We start from the raw sequence: 5,462 nt of genomic DNA, 5'->3' as shown, positions 1-5,462 counted from the left end.
TTGAATTCTTTTTTTTTTTAAGTATGAAAGGAGAATATGAATAATTCAAAGTATTATGACTGAATTACTTCATCAACTCTTTCACTTCAGATTTGTTTGCAGCTCGTGTACACAACCCTGTGTTTTTTCTTAGACTGTTAATGACATAATTTTCTAAATCCATTTGTTGTCTTTCGATTGATACCAGAGATTGATACTGACTTTAGTCTGGGAGAACATGGTTTGCAAATAACTTTAAAATAGTTACTTCGATTACATACTCTTGGTCGATATATTTGTCTTTTTTATGTTAGCTTTTTTTGTGCTTATGTTAGACATGTTAGTAATAATCCATAATGAGTCAAACCATTTTCAAATTATATTATAGTTTGTTCTTATCGGTTGTGCTGTTACACCACTGTCCCATATTTGGGATCGTTCCGTGAGCGCTGACGTAATCATGAGCCTGACCAAGCAGTTAAGAACCTCGGCAATCAATGATTATTGTCTTGTATGCTAATACAGCCATTAGGTATATAATGGGCACAGCCAAATGGTATTCAGAATTAAGAGTGTATCTAATCCCGACTGGTCGATGAATGCAGCCGATGTTTTTTTTATAACTAGACACTTTTTTCACTCTGAATTGTTCCAAAGACAAAATAATATATTTTCTTTAATTAGCTTTAACGGAACTAAGAAGTCTTTTAATTTCTAGGCTGTACATTGATAGGAGAGAGAGATTGTACAAAGAACGCTAAGAAAAGCAATGGGAAAAATATATTTTGGACTAAAATTACTGTCCTAACATTTTTTCTTTAATTTAGCAAGGTTTCGTTGTACACATGATGTCTGGATCTCGATAATGAAGAGGTTTGAACTAAACGCAGGGAAGGACAGTACAGTTGGACTGCCATTGGATATTGGATGAAAAGGGTTTGTCAAGCATGTTTTGTTGGGTTTTTTTTTTTGCTGCAAAGGAACAATGCATCGAGACTGAATTCGTTAGTTGAAGCACTAGTGGCCCTCAGCTTAAAACACTGAAAGGAAAACGCGACCTCTGAAATATCGTACCATCTGGAAAATAAGTACTCCATATACACGTGTTCCTGGAATCTTGATACATAAATAGGGCAAATTCAAAATCAAAAATTTAAAGTCACGGTTTTTGTTGTATTAGTAATTTTGATTCTCAACAGATTTTTACTGTCGATTTGTAGTTGCAAGTCAATGTATGAAGCAAATCTAATTTCCCTTAGCAGAGGTACAATTTATTTCAAGTTCAATGCCATATATATAGTCTCGGTCAACAGTTACGGTACAACTTATCGAACTATGTATAGTTCACCGTAAATACATAGTTTAAATCGTGGAATCCAAATTTCAAGTCCCGCATCACTATAATTGTCCAACTTGGAAAAAAGTTCATGCTTGATTCCTATTAAATGTTTTCGTTCATAATATTAATGAACTATATGACGTTGACCTCAATGAACGCTGGCATCATATACATCTAAACATGAAGTTAAATGATAATGGTATCTTTTTCTGTTTTATAAAGAATAGGCTGTTTGAAGTCTACTTCATATGAATAAAGTATATTAGTATCGCAAGAACAAGAGCGCAATTGGACCGATTGAGTCAAATTACAGCGAAGATGCACATAAGTCAAATGACTGAAAAACTTAAGTCGACTCGTTATTGAAGCTATAGCCCTTTAATGGTAATTTCACCAATTACAGCCCATTTATATCTTGTGGCTATTGTTGAAGATGAAGGTGAGCGACACAGGCTCTTTAAAGCCTCTTATATTATAGGTTTTATTTTCCACCAGCTGATAAGATAATGTCCAATGAATATTGCCTTGTCATTGCGTTTGGTATGTCGAGTGCTTATATGTTCAGGGTTTTTTTTATGAATCAATATGTGTTATCCATCCATCTTCAATCAGTTAATCATATAATCAATTAGAATAAATGTGTACATTTTAAATTAAAGTTATTTGTCTGCAAGAGCTGTTGGAAATATAGAGAGTCAGCATTATTTTCATATCTAAAAGTGTTTTGCTTTTGTTTTACTGTATGATTCTCAAGACTCAAAAACGAACCATGCATAGTACGCGACCAATACTATGCTTGGATGTGCAATTAAATCAAAGAAATTTTCACAGAATGGGACAGAATGACAATCCTTATTATTTCACAATAGTAAAGGCCCAGTAAATTACACTAAAAGGACACATGATTTCGAAGGAGACAACTATCCAGCCGACACCAAATGACATAATTATATATATAAGCAACTACAGGTTACCGTTATGCTTTCAGCAAAGAGAAAAACCCATACCGAACGAAAATGATTAATTCCCTGGAATCCGTTGCCATGAGATTTGTCATTTAAACAAAGTCCTTGTGTAAACATAAAATCCGAATATCTATTGTTCTACTTGTAATAAGCAAATCACAACGTTTGATTAACGCCGGGCGTTTGAAAATATAAAGAAGTCTATAAAGCTTGGAAGCACTAATAACAATGAGTATCTGTCCAATTGACAATTTTAATAGAAAATAATGAAAATATTGTTTAATTTTGTTAAATTTTATTCGTATACCATTCAGTGAATTAGATATCCAGAAAACATGTTAAAGTTGCTTGCAGATTCATTGTACATGTATGTCTGTCCCTTAACTGCGTGTTGTTTAATGTACACTTTGTCGCCTTTTTTAAGATCTAATATCATATTTAGAGTTCCCGTATTATAACCAGTAGAACCAGAATAAATAGCGACTGTCCTTTCCTTATTTTTCCACAGGTAAACTCGAAGCTGTTTATTTTTTTGATTCATTACGGAGCATGAAAATTGGTACACCCCTGGTTCTGGTGCTGTGTATACTCCAGTAATCGGATCATAATCATTATTGACGTTCGTCCAAACTTTGTTAAACTTTACAATCTCACCATATTCCAAAGTTTTTGACGCAGTTAAAGAAGCTGCAAAGGCTGAAAATACTTTGTCATGTTGACTCAAACCTGTAAGAAAAAGTATTGAAAATCTCATATACTTTTTTATGATAGTCATATTTGTGACATGAAAGAATTGAAAACAAGAATGTGTCCATAGTACACGGATGCCCCACTCGCACTATCATTTTCTATGTTCAGTGGACCGTGAAATTGGGGTCAAACTTATAATTTGGAATTATAATTACAAAGATCATATCATAGGGAACATGTGTACTAAGTTTCAAGTTGATGTAACTTTAACTTTATCAAAAACTACCTTGACCAAAAACTTTAACCTGAACTTTGCACTATCATTTTCTATGTTCAGTGGACCATGAAATTGGGGTAAAAACTATAATTTGGCATTAAAATTAGAAAGATCATATCATGGGGAACATGTGTACTAAGTTTCAAGTTGATTGGACTTCAACTTCTTCAAAAACTACCTTGACCAAAAACTTTAACCTGAAGCGAACGGACACACAGACGGACGCACAGACGGACGAACGAACGGAGGCACAGACCAGAAAACATAATGCCCCTCTACTATCGTAGGTGGGGCATAAAAAACCATAGTTAACATTCAAAGGACATGAAGCAAATTATTATTCGGAGAGGTAGGACACCGCTAATCTATTATGAAATTATTTTATTAGAGTTGCACTTATAGATTATATTGAACAAAGAATGTGTCCATAGTTCACAGATGCCCTACTTGTACTATCATTTTCTATGTAAATTGGAATCAAAAATCTAATTTGGCATTTAAATTAAAAAGATCATATCATCGGGAACATGTGAACTAAGTTTCAAGTTGACTGGACTTTAACTTCATCAAAAACTACCTTGACCAAAAACTTAAACCTAAAGCGGGATAGACGGACGGACGAAGGGACGCACAGACAAGGAAACATAGTGCCCTTCTACTATCGTAGATGGGGCATAAAAACACAGCCGCACACAATTTAATTGTAAATAAAGCATGTTTATCGGTTTATCCCTATTTTAAAAAAGGTGTACCAAATAAATTAAATTATAGTTACACATTACTTCAGTGTCATCCGATATAACAAAAAGAAATTATGTATATGCAGCCTGTATATGAGTTACCTAGATGGCAATATTAATCTTTAAAATGACCAATCTCACAAAAAAACGAAATATTGAGAAGGTAGATAACAATTACCTGTTCCTGTTCCTTTGATTTTCTTGAACATACTATGAAGATCTTCAAAACTTGCGTTTTCTGTGTAACAAAAATGACATGAAAGTTCAAACAAGAATTTAAAGGAAAACACACGAATAAATATTAGAATATCAGGGTATATAATACAAACTATATATGATATCAAACTTTATCATTCTTATTAGTTATTTTTATGGTATCTAAAATTATCTATAAAACCGAGGAAACAATCAAAACCAAGAGTTCCAAGTGTTGAATTTAACTTTATGGACGCGGCCACTATGAGTTGGTTGACCGTTATATAGAATATCTGTTTAACATTTTATGACGGATATATATGTCTCATTTATCGCAACCACAATCAGGCTCGTCTTCTTTCCTAAAATCTGATGTACCAAATTCAATAATACTTATCACCGTGTGTGTACCTGCATGAATCACAGATGAGTGTCATATGTGGAGCGACAGGATTAGCTCATCAACCCGCAGCACTTGAGATCACTGCATTTTTTGGTATGTTTTTTTCTCTCCATGACATTATCAGTTTGTTTCGACTTCTGAGCTTGAATATCCCTTTTGTATCTTTCGCCTCTCTTTGTGGTCCAATCTGATTAAAAAACACAAAAGACAACAAAGGCTAGAGGTTCCTGACTTGAGTAAGGCCAAAACAATGCGGGCGATCGGGTTAAACGTGTTTTGTGAGATCTCAACACGTGCTCAACACTCCTCTTTACCTCAAGCCAATGTTAACTTATATTAAAAAAAAACTGCAATACGCACAGTAAAACTTGGTATGAAGTTCGAGTCCGATGTAAGATTAAGTAACAGAAGAAACTTAAAGATGAATATTTTTTAACAAAGGACTATCAACCTATAAGATAACATACATACCAAGTTTAAGTGTATACGATCCTGAATCCGCCTTATGAACATAACAACCAAATACTAGTACAACTAAAATAAGACAAATAGCGTTCATTGTTTAGCAACAAAAACAACCAGCACACTTCAAATGTGAGAATACTGGAGAAAAAAAATAAACATAAAAGGCTTAATTGCATCATTGCGTGTTATAAAATTTGACAATGCAATTTGATAATAAAAGAAATATTATATTTTTATAGATTGTTTTACCCTTCCTGGAATTATAAAAACCTTGTGGTATAATTTCCCGTCATAAGCAAATAGCAATAGCATTTAGGAATAGAAGTTCGTTATGAATATTCCAATCAAATATCTGCCACTGGAAATTGGAAAAAAATCATTTACCAAATTAATAAAGAATAACAAAAAA

At 33.4% G+C, this 5,462-nt stretch overlaps 1 long non-coding RNA gene across 1 annotated transcript; it reads right to left on the bottom strand.

Annotated features, from left to right (window-relative positions):
- Positions 1–2,520: 2,520 nt before the first annotated feature.
- On the bottom strand, positions 2,521–5,163 carry LOC143070598 (uncharacterized). Its single transcript, XR_012976591.1, has 3 exons — positions 5,060–5,163; positions 4,169–4,228; positions 2,521–3,009 (listed from the first exon to the last, which is right to left on the bottom strand). It is a non-coding gene; the product is annotated as an uncharacterized LOC143070598 (long non-coding RNA).
- Positions 5,164–5,462: the final 299 nt, after the last annotated feature.

Source organism: Mytilus galloprovincialis, chromosome 4, assembly GCF_965363235.1.
Source record: "Mytilus galloprovincialis chromosome 4, xbMytGall1.hap1.1, whole genome shotgun sequence".
In the NCBI taxonomy this organism is placed as follows: Eukaryota; Metazoa; Mollusca; class Bivalvia; order Mytilida; family Mytilidae; genus Mytilus; species Mytilus galloprovincialis.
The sequence above is the reverse complement of the archived record's forward strand: the minus strand, read 5'-3'. Positions and strand labels throughout refer to the sequence as shown.